At 43.4% G+C, this 25,772-nt stretch overlaps 1 long non-coding RNA gene across 6 annotated transcripts in view; it reads left to right on the top strand.

Annotated features, from left to right (window-relative positions):
• The window catches only part of LOC311433970, a 130,541-nt gene extending 105,301 nt beyond the window's left edge, over positions 1-25,240 (top strand). For 3 of the 6 annotated variants that reach the window (XR_014691128.1, XR_014691132.1, XR_014691133.1), the window contains one exon: positions 16,771-19,320. This is a non-coding gene — a long non-coding RNA (uncharacterized lncRNA). Of the gene's footprint in view, positions 1-6,515; positions 6,673-16,770; positions 19,321-23,214 lie in introns of those variants that run through there. The other 3 variants (XR_014691127.1, XR_014691134.1, XR_014691135.1) reach the window with 3 other exon arrangements.
• The last annotated feature ends 532 nt before the right edge of the window (positions 25,241-25,772 follow it).

Raw genomic sequence — 25,772 nt, 5'->3', positions numbered from 1 at the left:
GAGCCTGAGAAGACGGTGTTTGTTAATCCTGGTTTTGTAGTGAGAAAACAGGACTCTCAGGTCACCTTACAGACTGATTTTTACTCTGTTGTATGCTGATAGATTTGCTTTGAGGCAGGCTTTCGTACACCAGACTGTGGACGAAGTGCCTGGAGAAAGAGGAGAGGAACACTTGTCACTTCTGTGCAGATTGGTAAATGAAAAGCAGGCTCAAGTCTAGCAGGAGGAAATGGCTCTGCACACAGCAAAGTCCACTGAGCTGTGCCACACTGTGGACATCAGTTCAAGAGAATTTGTGAAGGTACTGGACAAGTTAAAGAAGAAAGGAGAGGTCTGGTGAATGCAAAGGGTGACACCTCTGCACGGTGATTTTTTGACACCTAGGAGAACACTCTGTGGAAGCATTACAGCAGCAAACTGCACGTCCCTCACAATTTCATCAGACATGTTTTCTTGGGGGCCCCAGGAGACAGGCTACCAGACTTCCCTGCTGCATCCCTGGAGAGAGGGCGGCTCTTCCTTCCCGCTGTGATCACGATGGTCCACTTGGAGGCCCACTTCAGGACAAGTGCCGTGCTTGGTCTTGCTCCTTTGTGACTGCCAGAAGGTCGTGACAGCGCCTGGAGCTGGGCCAGGGCCTCCATACAGACCTCCCAAGTCCCCGCGCTGTGGCCTGACCTCAGGATCGGATTGCATTGTCCTCCCTGTTTAAATAGGGCTGCCTGGATAAAGAGAAAGCTGTATGTAAGACTAAAATAATAATCATCTTAGAGATGTTTAGCCATCGGTTTCTCTATGGAGCCCAGCAAAAAGCCCCAAGAGCAAGTCTTCAGGACAGAGGATAGAGCAGTGTTTATGCCTTTTGGTGTGCTGTTGCAGCCAGCTCATTTAACAGTTCTGCAAAGGCAAAGTTTAAAGAAACAGTTGCTTGCTGGGAAGAATAAATGTATGTTTTCTCTATACCACACAGTGCAAGTGAAACTGCCACTGAGGTGAAGAAAGCCTGTGGCAGTCCCTCTGCTCAGTCATTTGTAAACCTTTGAATGAGTTCCCAATGCGAATTGTTACTCCGCTCTGCAGTGGGCTACTTTTTGGCCGGCTCAAAGAAGCCCCAGAAAATATTGCACCCATATGCGCTTTTTTTTTTTTTTTTTTTTTTACATTCTCATTAAGTTTATAAAACCCACAAATTTAGACCATCTGTCCTATAAATGTTTCTAAACTACACCAAGATGAAAAAGCTGTTCTAGCTTTTTGATATAAGCGGTCAGCAAACCAAACACAAAACCAGAGCAAAGCAAATATTTTCTTGTCATACATGCTTCCCAACCGTGACGGATGAACTGTTATTTTTGATGTGTGTTTGGATCCAAATTTTTGAGAGAAATGCCTCCTAGATATGCGCACTTAACACCAAACCAGTTTGATATGAGGAATTCTTGTTGGGGAGGGGGAAACAGAGGGAAAGTTGCACCACATGCTGCCTATGGACTGTATTAAAGAAGCTGTTTCTTCAATTATTCGTCTTCCAGCTGCCCCGGCGACTGCTATAACAAAGCCATCCCAGGCATGGACTATGTCAGCCCAGTCTCGGGGTAAGGTGTTCACGCTTCCATTTGACCCACCTCTCTCTTGGATGTCAATGCAGGGACATTCCTTGTCCCCACGTGAGACTCCAAAGTGTGGCTGGAGCATGATAATGAAGAGAGGCTGTTTGCAGGGCCTGGCTGACAGGTGGGATTAAGCCCAGGTTCTTGTTCACAGGCAGACTCAACAGCAACCAGGCTATCGAGAAAAGGTTCAGTGATGCGAGTGGGAGAATGTGGAAAGCTCACTTGAGTTCCCTTTTCCTGGCGTTACTATGGACACAGCAAATTCCCAGTCTAAACCCTTTAGGAATGAGAGGGCACTGTTAAAATTGTATATTCTGCTTTGGTATTTAGAGCCAAGTGGAAAAAAAATCAATCTGACTGCATCCAACTGCCTTTTTAACTTCCTCTGCTGTTGACACATAACCGTTTCGAAGGCCAGATCTTCACCCAAATACTGGGTCGAGGATGTCTTGAAGATGTAGGATGGACCCTGACTTTATATAGAAAGATATTTTTCGCTGTTTGCTTTAGGTATATTACAGCACCTATGACTGCAGCTCCTGCAGGCTTAGCCAAAGCACAAAAAAGCATAAATTGTTGCATGTGCAAGCAGAGCTGTTTAGTTTGTTTGGTTTTTGCTTATTTTGTGTGTGTGTGTGTGTGTGTGTGTGTGCCATTGAACTCAAATTGCCTATCTTCAGCCATTGTCTGTGCAGGTATCCACAGCTGATATTCCTTTGGGCTCTCCTTAGCATCAGTAGGATTGCACTTAAGGACAATTCAGCTAACCTGTTTTAATTGTCTATCTTTGTGGTAAGACATGACTTAAAAATGCTTATTTTTCTCTGTTGTGTGTCTAGGGGCAGTTGAGATAAATGGCTTGTAGATGCCTATGCTTGGGCTGAGGAAAGCATCCTGGATGTCAGTTCTCCGTTCTGCTACCAGCTGTTTTTGCCTACAAAGCCATGGTGCAAAAGCACGAGGTCCTAGTTAAACAAGATAAAAGCTGAGCTGCCATCACCACTGCCATCGCTGCCTGACTCTTTCATGGTATTTGAGGTTTCTGCATCTGCACTTGCCCAGCCCAAGTCCAATTCCAGAACTGTACAGCTCTTCTGACACTTCACCTTCTATTTCATGTACCTGCAGGTCCCGTCCTGCCTGCTGGTCGCCTCACAGAGCTCTGCTCCTCATTCTGGGAAAATGAAGGTTTATTCTTCTGTCCTGGGTTTGGGCTTTGACAAGTCTATCAGTTTTTATGGCAAAGCAGTTACTTCAATGGACAGCAAATCTGCTGAAACAGATGTGTCCTCCATGAGGTTTGGACAAACTGGCAAACAATTTTGGCTTAAAAGCTCTGTGTGGACAGAAGAAATGTTGAAACTTTGTCAGTGCTTTATTACTATATCCATATTTGGGGAAATTTGAAACATTTTAGTTAGGTTTTACCTCAATAGAACTCCTGGTGCTTTGATTTTTCAACTTTTAAACACAAAAAGGGACCTTTCAGGAGCAGGAATGATTTTTTTTTCTTTGCCTGCAAAGCCCAAAGCTTGCATTTGACACAACCAAGCTGGGCTTCTTTCCCTTGTCACCCAATGGATTTGTTGGCTATTTCCACAGCCTGAGTTGTAACTGCTGGGGAAAAATACTGCTTTCTGGATCTTGGCTCTGCTCATGAGAGAGGCTGGGCAGTGCATCAGGGTGGGATACGTGTTGTGTGATGTGCCTGTTTCGTATAGGGTGCTCCAAGATCATCAGGAACCTGTAGGGGCACCAAAGGATTTTCTATTTATGACTTGGTAGGAGTTTCATAGGTCATCTGATTCCTACAGCCTCCTGTGTATATCTAGTGTTTTATAGGAAGTGCAGTTACATTATCAGCCTAAGACTGTGCACTTTACATACAAATCCTTAAAAAAACACACAACTTTTAACTAATGTACCTATAGATGAAAACTTTACATGCACACATTTGCTCACATGCTGGACAAAGATCTGAATTCACTGCTGAATTGCCTTCCTGATCCGCCAGGCCCTGCAGCCAATCAGCAGCTCTTGATAAATCAGTTTTTAAAAAGGAAAAAAAAAAATTGGAACACCTCTTAAGAAATGAAAGCGGAAGATTGAAAAGAAACATTTTAGAACCAAGAGAGAAAGCACACAAAGAAACCATTTTGTGAAAGATTTGGAGAAATCATTAACTCTGCTCCTTCCCCCACTAAAAAGAGTGGAAATACAAATTGTCAGTGTTCTCTTCAAAGGTTTGCAGAAGTTCAGTGTGCACCAGGCTAAGCAGTGACATTTTTTTCTGTTCATTCATTTCCAAAAATAAACAGGAAATTTTGCATTTTCATTCCGTCTAGTGAAACCCCATTACAGCCCTTCCTTATTTTTCCGAGGGTTTTCCCCCTCATGCAACACAAACACATGGGCACATGCATTACTGAGTGTCTGAACTTGAAGCGGGGTCACCGATACTGCCAGGGGCTGTGCCGTGCTTGTTTTAGCCAGGCTTTTCAGAGCCAGCCTTAGATCCCAGATCCACACCCGGGTGGGCAGCCATCCCTCCTCCCGTCCCCCACACATCCTCTGTGGGCTTGGGGGGGCCGCAGTGGAGGCCAGGAAGGGAGGAGGAGCGTAGGTGTCGCATACCCTGTCCGGTTATGAAAGAGCTCAGGAATTTGGGACACCAGCGAAGCGCTCCGGTTGGTTGTCAGTGATGTCAGCTAATACCTTTGCCAGTACTGCCCAGTAGCTGCCTGCTGTATTTCCGATGCATCGACATACTTCTAGCAAGTTGCTTTTCATTCTTAACAGCGTGTTTCTTTCAACAAGAAGAAAAATAATTTATTTTACTGCCAGGGAGAAATATCCTTCTTTGAAAGAACTCTGAAAACCGCAACAGATTCATCCTGTTGCATCAGGGAAGTGTATGTGAAGGTTTAGTTTTAGGAGCTGGATCCAGTTGTTGCCCTCTTCTTTGGGCTCAGGTGCCTGCAATGGATGCATTTAATTGCTCATTTATTTATTTAGTAAATCACCAAATAGCGGGGTCAGTATTCTGCAACCCTCCACTGTCACACCTCTGCCTGACTGTATTCTACAGCAGAAGGATGCTGACTGCTCTATCTGTTGTCTGTACCTGTTTTACTTTTCCCTTGAACTGGGGATGTCCTTAATTACTCTGCTTATGGTATGTTAGCTGCCAAAATGTGAGTTTTTCTCCCTCCGTAGTACAGCAAGAAAGCAACAAGATGTTTGCATTAGTGCAATCAAAGTAGGGATGTGCTGTTATCTTCCCACTTTGAAAACAGAATTGAACTGGTGTGAAAGGTACATACTTACAGAAGTGATGAACATGTTTGATGCTTTTATAAGTAATTGTACTCACACATCACTTAACATGGTTGAATTGTACAAAAATGCAGAAAGATGCAATTCTTTCTATTGCTTTGTGTCACAGCAGTATTTAGTTACTTTGCACACAGATTGGGAGCTCTAGTGAAGTCCTAGAATAGTCTATTTTGTCTGGCAGTAATTTATTTCCTCATCATGAGCAAAACAGGTTGAACTGTAGGTCTTCCTTTGCTGTTACCCTTTGCACTAGTGCTTGCTGGAGGTGTGCAGGGTAGGAAGATCTAATGCTGCAGCTAGATTCCTATGAACTTCGGACACGGAGCCGTCAAGTGCCATATACTCGTGTAGAAGCAGAGATTTCCATAGTAGGAAATACTGTACTTTCACTCCACGAGTACCACAGAGACCAGCATTTATTAGTTATTTGCTTGCTTGGACTTGTTTTTCCCTCTGTCCATGGGTTTAGATGGCAAACTGAGAATGGCTATGATTTTTTTAGCTGCACTCAAGAGTGCTTTACTAAAAGTATTGCTACTAATAAGGACAAATGACAGAAAACATTGATTTATGTCTCTGAGTACAAAAACCCTCAGCAGTACTTGTGACACCCATCTCTACGCCAGTGAAGGACCTTGGTTCTCAGGTACCAGATATTTTTCCAGTGTTTCAGTTGCCAAACACAGGAATTGATCCAAAGCTCACAGAAATAAACAGGCAGCATTTCTGTTAACTTCAGTGCAATTCATGTCAGACTTGTGCTTTGGAAAGGCTGTTTTGTTTTCCTTCCCTCCCCAAAATAAAACAGGTGGCTGCTGCCAGCAGCAGCGATGGCTCTCGTGCAGAACTGAGTCTCCTCCAAGAGGCACACCGTCTGCCCGCTGAGCGATCCGCCAGTTAAGAGGTTCTTTTGCCAAGTCTGTTATATCTGCAGTATTTGCTTTTTGACATCTTTGTGTGTATATAGGAAGTAATTAGGAGTTTTCCTGTCTCGTGTCAGAAGACTGACCCTGCCTGATGTGCTTTTAAATAGATAAAATGATTGATGTGCAAGTTTTCAGTATTGACAGAATATAATCAATTCACTTATCATCGAATCTTCTTTGCAGCGAGGTATATAAGCAGCCCTATAAATAAACAAAGCTGCTGTGACAATGTTTCACCAGAACACAAACCTAGCAATTCTCTGAATTCAGTATGATTTTTTTTTCAGCTGATGAGAAATTGTGAAGTGTTGGACAGTATCTCCCAGTCAGAATGTTTCCTGTGCTGAATGTACCACCTGCTAAGCCCAGTATCCCTCGTGCCTTCGTATGTCAGCAGGTAGAGGAATCAGGTTGTGAGTGAATGAAGCTCACAGAGAGGCTAACACCAGTATAATTAGCACTGCCTGGAGATGAGCAAATCAGCATTCCCATATGCAAAGTAGAGTGGAAAAAATACCTGTGGGCCTTTCAGGTTGTGATCAGTAGGGTTTGCTGCTTTACTTGCTTGATGAGGAACAGCTGTGGATTAGCAGAGGGTAATCAGACACAGCAGACAAGCTGGTAGGGTCGTTGTGCATCACTCCTTTGAAATGCTCAAGTTTATGGGGTGTCAGAGCAAACCAGGGCATGAACCGACCAGGCTGAGTTATAACAACAGCTCGCATCACAAAGGGACGGATCATCAGCTGGGTGAGATCAGGTCAGTTCTGCAGTGCGGATAAATCTGTTTGCTCCAGGTGGGTATTTGCCCCCAAAAGCTTTCTCCTAATATCTGCCAAACTTCTATCAGCACGAGAATTTGATATGATCTCGGTTGGATAGATGACTTGTTGGTCCTGCAGCCACCCCAAGTGAGAGGTACTGTAATGGATAGGTTTTAAAAGGAGACTGCACTGAGCCATGACCTCGTTTTCAGAAATGACCAAAAGAATCTGGTTTTTGTGCGGGCTGTGTTTTGAAAAATGACTCTTTTCTAGATTGGAGATTGGTTTTTGACAAAAAGAATTTATTTTTAAATTGACATATGAAAACTGAGGGGTTTTTTATTATTACTATTTTTATTTCTCCAGTTGTATGGCTTTAAATTTGTTTCCTGCCCATAGGTGTGTCTTCCTGTTTGTTTGTTTTTTTTTTAACTACCCAAATTGAAGAAGTTATAACAGTTGAAAAAAAAAATAGAAAAAAGAAAACAAATGATGGAAGGAGAAAAGCAAAAAAAGTCTTTTTAAGAGAGGACAAGCAAAAGAATGAACTAAAATAACAATACTGACTACATTATTTAATGAAAAATAATTTTTTACAACTCTGTCATTTAAAGTATTCTTTTCTACTGGGCCTCCTCCCAATTTATTTTTTTGCACAAGAAATATGCAAGCTTGTCTGTCAACGTTTGGTCCATTTCAACTTTGTAAACTTTTTTTGTTCCTTGCTTTCTCTTTGCCATATCCCCTCTGAGATTCAGGGTTTGTTTTTTTTTAGTTATGCTCTACCTTTGAATTCAATGCAAGTTATGTGAAATAAATTTCTAGACTGGAACTGAACATCTCAGCTAAGCCCTTTTGGAGATGAACCAAATTTTTTTAGTGCTGTTATCTCCTTGTGCCAGATCATGGACTTGGATGTTCACCCCTGCAGACTGTGCAGCAAGTTCAGCAACAAACCCTGTCCATTAACGCAGGGCTTCTGCGTTCACTTGTGGTGTTTGTCTCACTTAAATACATTTCTCAAATGGGTTAGAATAGGTAGGGGACCTTTACTTTCCTTTTCCACCTGTGTTTGAAATTGCTTGGGATTTCTCCCAGTACACAACAGGAGGTTTTTTTGTTTTTGTTTTTAATTGAGGAGAAAAAATAATAATAATAAATTGGCGAAAATCCATTTTTAGTGGAAACTATGTCAGGTTTTACATGCTAACGTTTTCCATCATATCGTTTCCCATGACAACTCTCCTAGGCACAGATCTATCAATTCAGATAGCCTATATTGGCCTGTCTTAACCAAATTCAGGTCTTTTTTTTTTTTTTTTTTTTTAGATACTGCAATGCTCCATATTTTCTGTGACTCTTTGTCCATCCCACCCTGTTTTCAGCCCCTTTCCTTTCTGAACAATTTCTGTAAATGGTAAGGAATGCTACTCATCCTGAGTTGGAGGCTTTACATTGATACCTTCATACAGATCTGTGTTTCCCAGTCCTAACTTTGAGCATCATTTCTCTGCCAGACTGCCTTAGTCTTAGTTCAGGACTTGGTCGCCAGATACTACATATCCAGATCTTGTCTCCTATGAGATTGGAAGGAAAAGTTATCATAAAACATTAATAACTTATTTACAGTTGGCTTGATCAGAATCAAAGTCACGTTTCCTTTTAGCTTAATATGTTCACATCTGCAGTCCAGCAGGCAGATTGGTTGTGTCTGAGCAGGAGTAGTGCTGGCAAGGGTAAGAGCCAACCAGTCATGCCTCGTGCTGGGATTAGAGGCAAATACTGGGGTGCTTGCTGTCGCCAGGTCACAGGAGTTTGAGCTCTGTGGTGAGGTTGATGTCCCCAGTGCCTGTGAGGAAGGTGCAAAATTCCCCCTGGTCCAGCAGCATGGTATAACAGGAGGTTCCCTGGTGGAAAAAAAGGCAAATGCTGGGGCACATGTCTGTGAAAGTAAAGAAACTAAAACAGGGAAATGATGGCCATAAGTCAGCTGGTGCATTAAGAGTTCCTCTTGGATGTCACCAGCCAAAGGCCTTGCCTGTTGATACCTTCTGGGCACATCTGAACAGAGCGGTCCTTCATTTAATGCAAAACTGGGCGTTTGGGAAGAGGCATTTGCAGCAGTTGAGTAAAGATTTGGCCCCGCTCAGACATCATTGCCTCTGCCAGTGCATGCGTAAGATAAAATGAAGGTGCCTGATTTGCCCTTTGGCAACGAGACAGCCTGGCTTGATTGTGTTTGTTTTGCAGGTGTTAACATATGATACTACATAAAAGTGAGTTAGTCCCTACTCCTCAAAGAGAAATGAGTAAATAATCAGGGGCAGATGGGGAGGAGGGTGTGGGGGTAAGGAAACATTGCATATTGTTTGCTTGCTGCTGTTTTTCAGCTAGTCCTGCCCTCGTCCTCCCTGTGAACACTCTGGATAATTTAAGGTCCGTTCCCTATAGCTGACCCACACTTCACAGAAAAGCAACAGCATTTCATCAAAGACAACAGCCTGTCCCATGCCTGTAGGACTGGAAATAAGATTTGAGAGTGTCCTGCTTGCCATAAAATGGGAGCACAACTCACAGTGCTGCACCTGCACCCTTTTTCATAGTTATGCAATACGCTAGGCCTATAGCATGCAAAGCATACGGGAGCAGGATCAAACAGTGCTTGCTTCTGCTCCTCTAATACCAACTTCTGCACACTTTCTGCTCTCTGGAGCTAGTCCCCTTTCAGCCTCGGTATTCCTATCTACTGCTGATGTTAGCGCTTGTTGGGGAGATGCGAAGTTTTCACAGCAAGTCTAAAACTTTCCTTGGGAAGTGTTGAAGTCCTAACATGGAATAAGCATTAAGAAAAAATGGAGATAATCACGTGTTGAAATTTGAATTCAAGTAAAGGTCTTAAACATCTACAAAAGGGTATTGGAGTCCATGGAAATCCAGAAGTGCTATAAAGCTGTGGATTTGTACTTAAATGCTTCCCTGAACTGAAGCCTTATGAGTTGTATAAGTTCTCCTTGCTATAGTATTAGGTGGTGTCATATTCTGTAAACAGATCTCTCCTCCAGACAGCCCTGCTTTAAAAAAAAAACAGTGCTATAATTCTTTTGCAGATGAGGAAATTGAGGCAGAGAGAGCCTTGTCTGCCTTCTGGAACATCACCTGTAGTAATCCTCAGGAAACATACCAAAAGCTGAGCTTCTCATACACCTCTCTGAACTGCTCTACTGACTTCAAAAACTGAATTACAGCCTGTTACTTTTTTTTTTTTTTTTTTTTTACTTGTATGTGTATGATGTATAAAAGATTGGGGTTATTACTTTACAAATTAGCCCAGGGTAGCCATGGGAGTTGATGTATTCTAAAAAGCACAGAAAGAACTGGAAGCGTTCCAAGTGTTGTTACCAGTGATTTAGGATAACATGCTAACTGAAATCGAAGCATGCTCTCTCATAAGTGGTACAATAGTTTAAGTTTTTTTGCTCTATTGCAAAACTTGTAGTTTATGCAACTGGTGTCAATGGAGCTATGGTAACATATGCCAGCTGGTCTGATATTTTTGCTTATTAGTTTTGCCTTGGCAGGAGAAATACATAATACTGTTTTTCCCAAAATATTGGCTGAATATTAGTCATTATTGACTAATTCTGGGGTTAGCCAAGTAGGACCAAGATTCCTTTCAGTAGTGGGAACATCGATCATTAGGGTGAAACAGATTGTATTTTGCTGAAAGAAAAGCTCCTTCTGTTTATTTGTAGGGCATAAACATCCCATAGGGCTGCTCAGAGTTATAACGGTGTAAATCCATTCTAGCCGAGTGGAGACTCGAGCCCATTATTTTTCAATGAGTGATATTCACCTGTTTGCTTAAATGCTGCCAGGTGGACAGAACCTGCTTTAATAATAAATTTAAACTCCTCATAAACAGAGCTTTAATTCCCCATCTTCTTTGATTTCATGCTGCAGCCTTGAGAATGGTGGGGACATCTGTACAGTTGTGCTGAGGCATAAGAGCAGGTGAAGGAAAAATCATTTGTCCTTATCCCCACTGCACTGAACAGATTTGCCTGCTCATGAGATCCCAAGTCATATGAGGGGGAGCTAAGTTACACTAATTTTTGGAAAGTTAACACTTTCTGAAACTCGAAACTCAAAGCCTGGCCCTGTTTTGCCTGCAAGTCCCTTTTGCAAACAAGTGGCTCAACTTCAGCAAGCGTCGGCACCCTCTGGCTCTTCCAAGCAATGCTGATTTACACCAGTTTCAACATGTCACTACTATGCCATGGCCAAGCCCATGGCAGCTTGAAAAAGCAGGACCTGCAGCAGATAGGAAACCTGGACAGCAGATGGAAGCTGCAGGATTTGTCACAACATGCATGGTGGTGATGGGGGCGAAATGGATCACTGGGTGGAGAAAAGTCACAGAAGAAGAGGCAGGGACAGGTATGGAAAATCTCAGTAACTTGTTACATGCATATTGGTGCTAGTCCTACCTCCTAAATTCAGTCAAGGGTGCAGAGAAATGATGGAAAAAGACTGAGACTTTCTTTCCCTGTTGATAAGACATTTCAGAGCAGCGTCTGGCTGAAGTCTGGAATCAGTATTTTGATTTCAGAGCAGGTCAGACTGCCTCTTGTTCTTTAAAGTGCCAGACATTCAGCTCACAGTAGGGCCTTCATCTTTGTACAGAGTGAAGTTTCTGTAAAAACAATAAGACTCAGGAGAAAGAATTGCAGTAATCCTTCCTGCAGGTGACAGAAACAGGGCTGACCATTTCCAGGTCTGCAGGAGCCTGGCAGGACTGAACGTTAGCCAGAGTCCTGAAAAGACAGCAAGCTGCTTCAGTCCGTCTTAGTACCAGGCTTATGAACAGAGGGTTGTGGTTCCAAGGTAAATGCTCACATTTCTCGCAGATGTGCAGGAGAGGAGCTAGTCTTCTCCAGAAAGTGCATGCAGCAAGGTTTGGGTTAAGCAGTGTTTTCCCAGCCTTCTAAGTACTTGTACATCTGAGCTTTGCTGCCTGTTTGTAAGGCAGCCTTCTGTGTTGACAAATATTATGTGGCTAGAGCTGCATTTTTTTTGATGCACTCTCATTCTTTTAATCTGCTATTTTTGCTGAATTCTTCAGTACTGAATGTGCCCCCTTTATCCTTCCATAACCTGGTCAGCACCTTTAAAAGACAAAATAGCACCTAACGCATTGTAAGCAGTGAGCACTTCTCAGTTGGCTTTGGTTTTACCTGTGCAATGAGTGGAAGGGAAATGAAGAGCCAGACATCTCAGAAGTCACTGCTTGGTAGGTGAATAGTTTTTCTGCTCCTCTTCTGATATATCCCCAAGCTAGGCTATTTCACAGGGGAAATTTGTACTGGTGTAAAAGACAAATTCTCACCTTAGCAGTGCATCCAGCACCCTCATCTGCCCTGCCTACTGCCCCTGTGCACTCTGGCACTGTGGCTGAGGTCTATGGGACCTGCCACTGTTGAGAAAACCCTGCAGCTACTCCTCTGAATCTAGCAGAGGCTGCCACCATGCTCATGGCTACAGGAGGGAAGAGGCTTTTCTTTATAATATCCTGTAAGTTAAGATGAGCCAGCAAAGCGATGGTGAGCAGCCAGCCGCTAACCACATCTCTTTACTTAAGCTCATGGTTTTGTTTTAATTTAGGACACTGCATTTTTGCCAGTTTCAGGGTATTCTCATTCAACCCGTTCTAGGGGCTGTTAGAAAACACTGTGTTCCAGCCACCGTCAGGAGGTGTCATTACCAGATGTAAATCCTGGATCAGGAAGACTAGTTTTGCTGCAAACAACTGGTCTGTAATAAAGCACACTTGACCTGCTTTGAAGTCTTCAGATCAAACTGCTTAGGCATTTTTTCATTCTTCTTCCTGTTTTTTGGTGGTAAGATACCCGTAACGTGCTGTACTGTGCAAGTGCCCCGAACTCTTTGTGTCTGAATGGGTGACGTTAGGGATGGTGTGAAGCCGTCGGCGGTGTTTGTGCGGATTTCACCCAGTGTAAAGGCACCAGGCTCTGGCCCTGGCTGACCAAGGCCCGATGGCAGTCCATGGGAGCTGGAGTGCCTACCAAGGACAGCTTCCCAGAGGAAACCATCCCTTTCCCCTTGTGTTGACCCAGATGCTCTGCTCCATCCCAGCTCCCGTCACCCCGTAAGGTGTCTTGCATGTTGAGCCTTGGCAGCCTGTTTCACGGTAGGCAGATTTGGCTGGAAGACCAGGGCTCACTTCTGTTCAGGTTTCTCGTACTTTAGCTTTCCATTATAAATGTCTTACTATAAATTCTTGGCTGACCAAAGAAGTTTGGCAATTCCTAACTTCTGGATGCTCATCAAAACCAAAGCTTGAATTTCATCCACCATGAATCCTAGTCTATTTTTAATGCTGCTGTTTGGAAGCATAGCTCCATGTGCTCTTAATAAAATAGTGGAAACAACATGCGGCAACTTTGTAAACAAACTTAAAAATTATTATTTTTTTTAGAGAGCCAACTTATTTGTAAATAATGTACACCAGATGTTGGCCATGACATGAATTTCCACTATTAGTATTTTTTTTATAGCCCTGGACAAATCACAAGTCTGTGCCTCAGTTCCCCACCCAAAAAAGGTGTGGTAGCTTGTGTGGACACTAATACTTCAGGAACAAGGAGTTACTTAAATAGGAGACAAAATTTGTGCTTAGACCATAGTAGGGAGTGCTGGAAACTAGAGGCTCTTAGGTGCATGGTTTTTATACTTGCAAAATTGCCACGATCTTAGGACTTGTAGCAAAGGCCCAGCACAGTCCAGCCGGTGTTTATATGTTTAGGATATATTTTGGATAGTGCTACTTGTAGTTGTGCTGAAGTCACAGAGTAGTAGTAGAGTAATAGTTGAGGCAAAGCTGGCCTATTTATAAATAACCTAAAGGTTATTATTATTTTTTTTTTTCCAAAAAGAAGCCTGAGGTAGACCTATTTGCTAGTTCTAGGCCGTGGGTTTGATTTAAGGATGATGTTTGCCAGAGTTGGGGGCCTGAAGTCAAGTTTCTGGGTAAGACTTGCAAAATGACTCAGAGTTCCCGACCAACAAAAAGTGTTGAGCTGCCAAGCTAGTTAGGGATTACATGCTTTTTAAGGTACTGAACCTAATTACTTAAGTGGTTAGAGACAACAGGATGGTGTTGCCTCAACTGCCAGCCAATTAGGTGAGCAGCCGTAAGCATTTGTCAGCTCCAAGTGATTAGCAGAGCCCTGTGCCATCCCAGGGCTGCTGACCCTTCTGAAAAGTGACTGCTCCGGCCTTGCCACAGCTTCTGATTTGGGTGTTGGCAGAACAGCACAGACGTGCCCATGGTTGCTTTTAATCTGAATTTCAAGCTTCTGAAGCAAATACAAAAACAACTGAGTTTTCTAACTAAATCAGTCTTTTTTGTGTGGGGGGGGGTGTGTAGTGAAAATGTCAGCATTTCTTCATACCTGACAGCACCCGCACTGTTTTGTTGCTGATCTCCTCTGTATTCTTCTAATAATGAAAATAACACCTTATTTTCATCCCCTTTCAGTGCCATCTTAGTTTTGATTTCAAATTAATTTGTTCTTACTTGCTTTTCCAATGCCTTCTGCAAAGATGCGTGAAAACTGAAGGAGAAGAGACCAGATGTACAGATCAACTGTAATATAAAGCTTCCCAGTCCCAAAGTCAGCACGACCAAATGCATCCGATAGCTCAGCAGCTGAGCAGCTCCCCTTCAGCGTCCCTCAAGGAGAGATAAAAGAGCCTCTGGATTGTTAGGCAGGGTTTAAAAAACCTCATGTTTTCATTCATCTCGGCACAAAGCGGAGTGGATTGTAGCTGCACACCTGCAGCTGTGTTCCAGTTTGACCTTTCTTGCTATCCCTGCCAAAAAATAGATCTTGACAATAAATTCAGAAGAAGCTGGTATGCTTTGGAAAACAATAGCAGTGTCTTATTTCTCCTTTATTATTTCCACATCTGAGAGGCAAGTATAAAAGAGGAAGCAAACCCTATGTGCAGGTGGAAATGGGGTGGGTGAGATTCAGCAGAGTGCACGGTGGAGCAGGTCGGATGTAACTCACTGCATTTCTGAGGACTTTTTCTGCCTGAGCTGAGTATTGTTTCTAATAGGGAGACCATTTTCCCTGATAGTAGTGTGACCATTTTTTTTTTCCACTTTAAAATTAGGTGCAACTCACTTTATTAAATATCTTTCAAGCCCCTCAATGTTAACGTGAACTTTTTTTTTTGTTGTTGTTGTTGTTAAATGTAAAATGCTGACAATGGCTATGCCTATAAAAGTGTTTCCTCTGGGTGGGCTGGGAGAGGAACGTGTCCTAAGCACTCCCAGGCTGCATGCTTGTAAGCCTTATTTAAAGTTTCTTTTGCATTGGATTTTCCCCTATTTTGGCAGAAGGGGGTGAGGTAGGTGAACAAACATTGCTGTAAACTCAGTGTAGGTTTTCCACAACTGGTTCTCAGACTAACAGCAGAGGATTATTTCATTGTATTTGTTGGTAGATAAACAGCTAAAAGAAGGCCAGCCTGCTTTCTTTCCCCCGAGGTCCAAGGTAGGATGCAGGGAGGTAAATACAGCCCTGTGCTGCCAGTGCTGCAGGGCACAGTGGTTGGAGAGGGTTTGAGAGCATCATTCAGGGCAGCTCTACCTCCACTAGCAGTATTGCTTGCCAGATTGCTCCAGTAAAGGGCTTATGCACCAAAGGAAGCATCTTTCCACCCATTTTGATGGTTGTCTCTGGGTACCAAGTCCCCATTGCTGTCTGCACGCTTCTTTTTCTTCTTGCAGGACCATGCCATTTCTCTTCTTCCCACTGTGACTCCATCCCTCAAACATCTTTCAAGGACTCTTCCATTTTTATCTGCTTGCACTTAGCCCTGTTTTTTTTCTGTGTCCCTTCTCCTCTTGGTATGAAGAAGAAAGGGTCTGTTCTGCCCATTTTGCTTGCTCTTGCTGATCCTATTTGCTGAAGTGGAACGGAGTTGGGCTTCTTGCTGTGGGATTGAAAGTACCTGCTGATTTTGGTTTTGGAATGGAGGTTCACCTTGTGACTCTGGCTGCCTTCAGGAAGGGGCATATGGATAAACATGAAGTCAGTGGAGATCTCTGCTAGGTATTATCCACCCATTCAGTGCATAAAAGGTCTTGTTTGAGCCCCCCAGGTAATTGGCTCTGTGTTCAGGAAGGAGCAGAAAGAGCCCAACAGCTCGCACGGGACATTTTGTAGTTTGGAAATTTTCTGACTGGGGAAAGAACAGTGATTTTTTTTCAGGACTTTCACTACTGGAGGTGGTTGGAGTGGTTTTTATTGCTCAACACATTCAGCATGATGAATGCCACATCTAAAACTAAAAACACTCTGAGGAACAATCAGGTTTGGGCTCTGAGTGTGGGGTGGTGGGGCACAGGGGACAGCCAGCTGTGAACAGCCCCAGGGGGCTGGCTTGTCCCATAGGCCCACCCCTTCCTCGGGGAGGGAAGCAGGCAGCACATGTAAACATGTACCTTGTGTACCTGATGTAATTTTTCAGATGTTCCTGCTCTCTTTATCTCGATATTTGCAGCAAATCCAGCCCTTTACTCCAAAGCATGCACGTGGAAAACTCCCCCCCCCACACACACACACGCTTTGGACAAACAAAATTATTGAGAGAAAACTTTCCCAAATGAGCTTTGTGACTAGGGGAAAAATGTCTATTTTCCTTGAATGTAGTAATTACATTTTCCTCTAATTAAAAATCTGATTTTCCACTGGGGGGAAAAGAAAAGTGAAGTTCAACATCTATAGTCACAGTATGTGCTTGAAGTGCGTGCAGAAAATTGCACAGATGGCAGCTCTGTGAATGAGAAAGTGGAGACAGCTAGAAAGGTCAAACTGTTTGAAGGCTGCATATGCATGGACTGCTTTTTAACATCCCTTGGAGATATTATTTTTTGGCTTTTTCCTCCTTTTACTGTGGAATTTTCCCCCTTTTTCCCCCTATTTAGACAATTTAGAAAAAATGTGAAAAAGGCAGGGAGGGGAAGTCGAAGGAAAACTTAATTATATTTGAACCACAGGCATTTTGAAAGAGCTTCTTATTTTATCTTGAAACTTGCAGGACTTCTCTCCTCCCGCCCCCTGCGTTGCAGATACGCCCATCGGCCACCGGTTGCCACGTTAATCCAGCCTGCTGCTGCTCCGATAGCCTGCCCGCTGGGAGGTAGGCTTCATGTGATGGAGAGGTGTCAATTTGGCTCTGCAATTTCAGCACAGGGATGAAGAGCCAGGTTAATAAGGAAAGTGACCACAAGATCTAGCCAGCAGCCATGGTTTCTCTCCACGCTGTTGGGTGTGATCGTGGCGAAGGGCTTGGGTCGAAGGGAAGAACCAGGGGAGGCCACGCTCCGCTCGCACAAAGGAGGTTCTGTAGCTGTCTCAGTGGTTGTCCTCTTTCAGGATGTTTTTTTTTTTTTTTTTTTTTTTTTTCTGCTCTGAAGGCGTATTTCATGGGACACTTCACAGAATCAATGAAACTCATCAGCAAATGGGTGCTGTGTGCACCAGGGCTGGAAGAGGCAGGCGTTTGTTTTCACTGCACACCAGGGGCTTTCAGTCCTGCACCGACACCGAATGGGTCATCCTCCTGCCGATCGAGAGAGGTTTTTGCACAACCACAATTTATTCTATAGATACAATTGGTGCTCTGGTAAAAATGAGATAAAAATCCCAACAGAAGATTTTTTGACTCTAAGGTGACAGGCCACAGCTGATTAGTAAGCAGCAAGCACTAAAGTCCAGAGATAAAACATCATCAATGATAAGGCCTAAATTATCTTCCAGTCAATTTATTTTTCCCTGCACATCTGAAGTTAAACGAACCCTTTATAAGAGCCCTGCTAAATGCACCATTTCAAAGTTTGTAGATAATGCTTGTTTAAAGTACTTAAACTACCAGCCCCACGAGGGAGGCTTTCCTGTACAAAATAAGCAGCCACCCTTTTGATAACTGTTCCTGTACAGAACCTTACAGAAGGGGAACTTGCAAAAACTGTGCACGGGCTCAGACGATGCACGTGCCTGTACTGACTACAGAGTCAGCCTCAGGCTTTCTGGTGCTGCGCATCAGCCCCCAGCAGCCCTGAGAGATCGGCTAACAAAACGCGAAGGTGTTTGGGAGGTAATCGTGGAGGAAGCTTGCTCTTTAAGCTTCCCTCTGCCTTCTGAGCCTTTTTGTGGGGGCTTGCTACTGTGTTGTCTACAACCCCAATGGCCAAGGATGCATTTTTCTGTGTACTGTGATTCTGCTGGAGTCCACAGAGTAGCATTAAAAAGACAAAATAAAAATCAAAAGCCCTGCATCTGTACCTACTTTCCAGGTACATATTTTCAATTATTTAAGTTTGTTATAAAGGAGGACAAAATAAAATCTGTTGGTCTTCATGCACATATAGCAAAATGAATATGGATATTTCCCTGTCTCACCTGCTTTAATTGCTGGTTCTCTTTAGGCTCTCTCAATGTTTTATTTTGTTGTATTTATTTTTTTATGATGCTTAGTTCAGTAGGAGCATGCTCTCACTTAGTTAGGATCTCTAGTAACTACTGTAATATAAGTATCAGTATTTTAAAAAATAAATTAAAAAAAAAAAAAAAGGAAAAAGAAGAGATCTGACCTACAAATGGGCCCACTGTGGAATTTCAAGCTTTTGTGGTTCATGTGGTTTGCTGTCGTTTAGGGAAGTGACAGTGTTCTGTTACCCCAACTCCTGAGTCAGATCTGAGTAAGATTTCTGTATATGACAACTCTGATGGTTTCTTTTTTAGTTTCTAGTGGTCTAGGATGAGCTGACGTGGGCAGTGGTACCGACTAAATCACACTCTTGCTGTCAGTGTTATTTTGCACAGGAAACTGATAGGCTTTATTGGCAGCTACGTTGCTCCTTCTCTAGGAGGATTCACTTCCATCGTGTTATTGGAGCAGCTTCTTATTACTGGCTTCTCTTAAATGTGGATGATGTTGCCTAACATTACATTAAGAAAACCAGACTCCAGTTGATTCCAAGTATTATACAGTCAGGGGACTATGTTCTTAGTGTCCACATCGGTTCACACTGATGATGATCAGGTCTCAGCCAAGTTTAAAGACGTTGTTCTAAATGGCTTATCAAAGATCAAATAATTAGGTAGTAACAGGCTAAGGAATAAAGCCTGGCTATCCCTGATCGTTAGTCCTCCTTTTTCATCACTCAGCAAGATAGCCTGCCTTAAGAGGAGGAAAATGTTGCTTTGTCTACAGAGCAAACTCCCAGAGCCAGGGGTTTAGGACAGCATCTTCTGATGTATCCACGTATGGAAAGCCAACAGGAGAAGTTCTGCCCACGTTTACACATATGTAACCCAAGTTTGCCGTTAACTGAGTGCAGAATGCTGTCCTGCATGCATAAATATATTAGAAAACATGTGTGTTTTATAAGGATCGTACTACTGGTTTTCAGCATGGTTTTATTTAATGAAAGTTAACATGATATATGGTAATTGTTTGTGCAGTTATGAGTCTTTGTTGACGTAAGCATGCAGTCATGAACCCACTCCTACCACATGGTTTTAATTTTTTCTTTGTTACTTTCACAATTTGACACTCTTAGCCAAATAAAATATTTTTTGAGAATTGATTGATGAACGTGCCCTGATTTATAACACGACTGATTTATAGAGCATTAATAAGAATAACAAAGTTTACCCTAAGATGACTTAGTCTTTCTTTTCTGGTTGCTCAGTAATGTGGCAGGTGATAGAAGATAGCAAAAGCATTGTAATGAAAAAGGCAAGGCAAAATTCCAAATTTGTTCCACAGGAATCCAGGAATGGGAAAACTTGCCATGTACTCTAATATTTGGGCAGCTTTCAGATGACTGCAGTGGGTCTGAGTAATCTGCTGTGGAAATGGTAGTTCCCCTTTTTTAAAAACTGTTCTAGTGGTGCCGAATAACATAGGTGGCTTGCAACTTGCTTGCAGTGGAAGTGAACTAAACTTGGTGATCTGAGGAACTGATACCTTTGTAAATTGTGAGCGTTGGTATCTGCACACATGCCTTCACTGGGACGGGGAGGGATGAGTGCAATGAGACAGCTCACAGCCTCCAGAAAACCAATGCCTACTGCATCTGGCACAGCAGCAAGACAAGTACTCTTCTAATCTCTTTCTGTCATGCTTCCTCTGTAGACATAGCTTTTGTGGAAATTTAATTACATCTTGTAAAAAAATTACAACAGAATGCAATAAAAAAATTGACATGAAGAAAGAAAATATGAGGCTGAATAAACACCACGATAGTATCAATTATATGATAGTTCGTATTGTAGTTTTGCTATTTGAGTGCTTCATCAATTTAGCTATTTAAAAATCCCCATATTTTCCCCAAACTTCTTTACTGAAAGGGTTGTGAGGCATTGGAACAGGCTGCCCAGGGAAGTGGTGGAGTCACCATCCCTGGAAGTCTTCAAAAGACGTTTAGATGTAGAGCTTAGGGGTATGGTTTAGTGGGGACTGTTAGTGTTAGGTCAGAGGTTGGACTCGATGATCTTGAGGTCTCTTCCAACCTAGAAATTCTGTGATTCTGTGATTCATATTTGATCCTTTTCCTGCAGCGATTAAATTGTTTTAAACTTTTATATATAGATCCACTCTGTGGAGCTTGTGCCAGGTGACCAGCTTCATCAGTTAGTGTCGCAGGATTAGCAGAGTGCCGTCATGGCGAGCTTCTTCCATGCGCCTGTTCCTCAGAGCGCCTTCACCCCACCTTGGTAAAAGCATCCCAGCCGCAGTCCAGCACTATGCACACCAAAGATGAAATTACTCTAGATGACTGAGATTTGGGGGATTCTTGTACCTGTCCACTGTGCTCTGGGCTTCCAGTTTTAGCTCATTTCAGGTGAGCCGCTCAGCGACTGCTAGATAGCAATGGCCCCATCCCTGCCATTGGGTCAGATTCAAATCAGTGACCTGTAGCAGAAAAATAATGCAGGCTGCAGCCAGCTCCTTAGTTATACAGACTTCCTGTATTGCAGGGAATGACTTTACGGGCTCCTATTTAAATCTGCCCTTTCTCGCTTTTGCAGTATCACTTTCTTGCTTTGCTTTTTGGGCAAAATTGTCAGGGAATTTGTGCCCTGTCTCATATCACCAGACTGAAAATATCATTAGGGATTCCTGCTAGGGGAGCAGTTCTCTATCTTGCTGTGTTGCTCCTTCTTCCACTTCAAGCCATATGAGGTGAGGCGTACTTCATTTATTTTGAAAAATCAGCATTTAAACCCTTAGCAGGCGCTCTGGACAAACTTAGGACCAACACTTAATTTCATCTGCAACGCAGTCCTCTGAGTGTGCTCAGTTGTGGGGTAGGGAGGGAAGGAAGTGTGAGAATAGCGTAGAAACATTGTCTTGCACTGGGGTGAGTTACAGAGCTTTGCTACAACCTGACTGCGGATAGCTGCTGGGGTTCTGATGCCCGAGACAAGTTTCCTCCAGCTCAGGGTCCCCCTCAGCTTTCCCTTTCAGGTGTTAGCTTTGTTTTGTGCCCTTGAGCATCGCACTGAGCATGCATCCTTTACAGAAATAGGTTGTCATCTTGGCGTCCTGTGATTTCTGGCTGTGTTAATGAAAGTTTTCTGAGGTGGAAACAACGAAACATAGGGAAAAACAGAGAGAAGACAGAGGGTATGTGCTTTGGTCTTTGCTGGACAGCTTGTCTAAATACGGGTGTAAATGAAAGCCATGAAGTCCCTACATAGATTCTGAGTGATCAGAAGGGTTAACAGTTTGGCATGGGGTTGTTTTCAGGGCTTGGATCCCCAAAGGGCTTTGGATTGGTGTTCATCTCCCAGCAGCTGTGCCTTTCCCGAGCTGCGATAGCTGTGAGGTCCCTTAGATCAGCTGGTGACCAGAGAGCCGCAATAGCCTCCGGCTGAGCAAAACGGCTCTACCTGCCAAATCCTGCATTCCACAGCCAGAATTACCAAATGGAAAGAGCAGTGTACCTGCACATGGGATGAGTAATACCAACCCAAGAAAAGCAGTGGTAACAAAAGAAACGGTGGTTTAAGAAAATAAATAAATAAAAAATCTCATGCTGTGCCATAGATCTTTGTGGCCACATATTTACTTGTTCTGTGCCTCGCTTTCCCATCTATTAAGTACTTAGAGTAAGGCTTCCTTTGCCATGTCTGCATAGATTTTAAGAGCTTTTGAGTGAGCTGTGCCTTGTATGAGACCGTACAGATAGTGGGCTAGAAGGGCCAGGCTCCTTCTGGGTGCATGGAGCTGCGGGTGGTTGTACGGTTGAGGTGGGCGCAGCTGAGAGCTGTGCTTGTGTTATGGGCGAGCTGGATGCAGACGCCAGATCACACAGCAGCCTGCTTGGGCATAGCTCCCATGCTGGCGCCGAGAAGGGATTTGCAGTGCTGCCTGTTGTAACAAGGATTACAATTGTGAGCACAGCAAAACACCTACTTCTCATCTTGAATTTCAAAACATTGCTATAAGGGGCTATTGTCCCCTTATGCACATTGCGCTGCTCTCGCTGGCATTAAATTCTCTGAGCACCAGAGGAATAATAGAGTCCTGTGTATGTATTCCGCATTAGTCCCTACTCAGTGCTTAAGGCACAGCCTGGAAATGAGCCAAAAAGAAATACGAATTTGTGGATCTGAGTGACTTTTTTTTTTTTTTTTTTTTTTTTTAATAGCTTCCCAAAAGAGCTACTTGCTCATACTTGGGATTCATCTCTCATGTGTGAGTTGGTCTGTTTGGCATAACTGGCATGTGAATGCGTGCTTAGAGAGCTTGTAAACACTTCAAGGCTAAGAGAAGAATAGAGATACAAGGTGTAAACAGATTTCAGAAATAATGCTTGGGAAAACAGGGTTCAGCTTGACCTACTTTTCATTAGCTTTATTCTTTAAAAAGCAAAGCAGAACAAAGGACTTGAGTATTATTTAATTTTTTGGAGTGGTTAAGAAAGTGCATGAAACAGGCAATCTGAAACAGAAACCAGGAGAAAATGCCTGACAGCCTGACGGTGAGATCCTGTCCATACTTCAGGCATCTGCTAGCTAGTGCCAGGCTTGGTACCTCACCACAAGTGCAGAAACTGATTAGATCACTCACTGTAGAAAAGAATATTAGTGTATGGAGAAAGGTATACAGAAATATAATGGGGGCTTTTCTGTTGCTTTTACTTTTGTGAATGGAATTGGGATACCAATGGGGACAGTAAGAGCAGAAAACCTTTTAGTAGATTGTGTTTTCAGTGCTCAGGAGTTTCCATCTCACACAGAGGTAGAGATGGTCCAAAGGGTAATGAAATCTTCAAGAAAGACTTCCCTTAGTCCACAGGGCCTTGAATTGCATAAAGACCCAGCTGTATGAAAGCACTTCTACATGTGTGCGGTTATTAGCACATGAATGGTTTTGTAAGGAAAGGTGGGTTGCTCATAATGCTAGACTGAGATCTCCAAAATATATTTTACAAACATCGTGTGTTGCTTTGGTATCTTCTCACAGATACATGTCCACAGCAGACCTGACTGATACAGGGTAGAAAGAAATATTTAAAGATCTACCTGAGCCAGGTGCAGGGCAATGAAACCAGGAAAGCTGAGGAGCACAGCATGCTGAACCAAGCAAAAACTGTCTTGAGCCATCTCCACCCCTGCCCTAACAGTAGAGACTCCAAACATGTGCTCAACTAGGGGGGGAAAGGCCCCGGCAAAGCAGGTGCAGGGTAATGATTTTTGCTTGGCACTGCTGCACTAAGGACCTCAGTGCTGCAAAACCACAATCATGCAACATCTCGAGTTGTTCCCTGGACATCGTGCGGTTCTGTTGATGCTTGCACAAGCAGGGGATATTTGGTGTTCCAGCTTGCTGATGGAGAAACTGAGATGACCTATCTAGCATGTGAAGTTCACAGGGACAGTCAGCACCGTGCTGAACAAAATCTATTCCTCGCTGGCACCTGACCCACTGCACACCGCGTCCTGCTGAGGCACAGATGCGATGCTCCAGCGAGCTGAGCTGCTACCTCTGGGCATCACTTTATGTGTGGGCATCCTGAGGAGAGCCGACTTCCCACTCTTGGGGAAATGCTTTTCCGCAGCTGTTGGCATGGAGCAATGAAGACATCCGGTGGCTGGTTGTGTTAATGGCAGGTGTGTACGTGTTCCTCGCAGGAAGCCTCGCTGAGGTTTTATGTGGCCAAAGGTGCCGCGCCAGCCCCAGCTGAAGCTTCGTGTTGCAGCCACCCACCAAGGCTGGAAGCACGCACCTCCCACACACACAGCTGCGTCCTGCCCCGCTGGGGCTGAGTTAACAACCTGCTTCTTTCTCCCTCAGCACTGTGCTCCTGAATCTACTCGTGTACAAAGGGGGCTGGGAGGAGGTTTCAAGGCTGTTATATTCTTTTAAATCCTCCCCTTCTTTCCCCTATGGTTCTTAAGCAGCAGCTTGGGAGGATTTCTCCTGGAAAGCTGGTAACCAGTGGACCAGATGCTCATGTCTGTTCCTCTGGGGACTCTCGGCTCCAAGTGCTACCAGTGACCTTTGAGGACTCCATAAAAAAAACTAAACCGCGCGCTGTTTTCCCATAGACTGTCACTGTGGAAACTACTGTCTGTCTTTGTGCTTCATTCATTTTCAATTTGGCCAGCCCTGCCACTGATATATGGACAAATGAGGAAGCAGCAGAAGAGAAAAGAATACTTGACAGAGGAGACTGGCACATAAAAACTGTTATGTTATGCTGTCAAGCCCAAGTGTGAATGGTGCTGCACCTGGAGAGCGCTGACAAAAAGGCTGCATTCATGCCCACTCCCTCATGTGTGGGAAGCCAGCAGACGTAAAGGAGTTGCCGTGTCAAGAGCGTGATTCAGGAGACCTTCCTTGTTAGGGATTAATCATATGAAAGGGAGGCATGAGTAAAAATATCCTGTTCACAAGAATATCCTGTCCACTGGATGTATGTATTGATATTAGCCGAGCAGAGCTGCAGAGAGGTCTGAGACATCTGGGAGATGATTCATCCACATCCAGAACTGGAGCAATTAGCTACATTTAGATCAGCAAAAGGCCTTGAAAGGTGTCTAATTGAGTGGCTTGCAACTGCGCCAGGAAACAATGTGGATTTGACAAGCATCCCACAATTAATTTCTGTATTGACCTAGTGGGACACCATTTGCTAATGTGTACAGATTATCCTAGATAACTAATTCAATTCTTACAGCGTCCACTGAAGACATAAGTGTTTTGTTAACTAGGAGGAAAGTAAAGGATGTAGTTGAAGGCAAGTCTTTTTTGCAGCCCATTATTAAATCTGCGACCATTTGAACATAAAACGGGGTTTTTGGCAAGGTCAAGGCCACACATTTCTTGGGAACGTAAAGCTCAAAATTCTGCCCTGGCAGCCCCAGTGGTTTTGAACCACTGTGTTAAATTATTTTAAACAAGCACACGTTTACTGAGGACAAATTTAGAAGCATAATAAAGGAAGACATGTCAAACCCAATTCATAGGTATTTAAAAAAAAATAGAAGCAAATTATGTTCTAGGTAGGTGTGCAAACTTAATTTCCCAAGAAAAACAGAAATCATTTCCTTTATAAATACCAAAAAAAAAAAAAGCTTTTGAGCTTACTTAAAATATTTTTTTAATGCTGACAATATTTCTTAAACTTCAGACTTTATTATATGGAATCGCAACGTATGTATTAAAATTTCCGCTTTTAGTTGGACCAAAAATGCGATGGCTGGGCCTGGGAACTTGGCAGCTTGTGATAGGCAAGATCAAACCATCATTAATTTGTGAAATTCAGAGCTTCACAATTTATTAGCAATTATCCGTGTGTGTGTATGCATTGTTCTGCAGGAGTGATAGCTTTTGTGTAACAAGTTGAGAAAATCAACAGGAGTGTTCTGGGGAAGAAGGTCTAACTCCGTAAGCAGGGAGGCAGACGTGGGTACCTGTAATGACTGTGACTTCTGTCATTTTCTTGGTAGTCATGTTAGAAGAGTGATTGGAGTTGACTAATCACATTGGACCTGTGGCTTTTCTATCAAAATCCTTTC

This window comes from Aythya ferina (genome assembly GCF_964211825.1).
Source record: "Aythya ferina genome assembly, chromosome: 3".
Classification (NCBI taxonomy): Eukaryota; Metazoa; Chordata; class Aves; order Anseriformes; family Anatidae; genus Aythya; species Aythya ferina.
The sequence above is the reverse complement of the archived record's forward strand: the minus strand, read 5'-3'. Positions and strand labels throughout refer to the sequence as shown.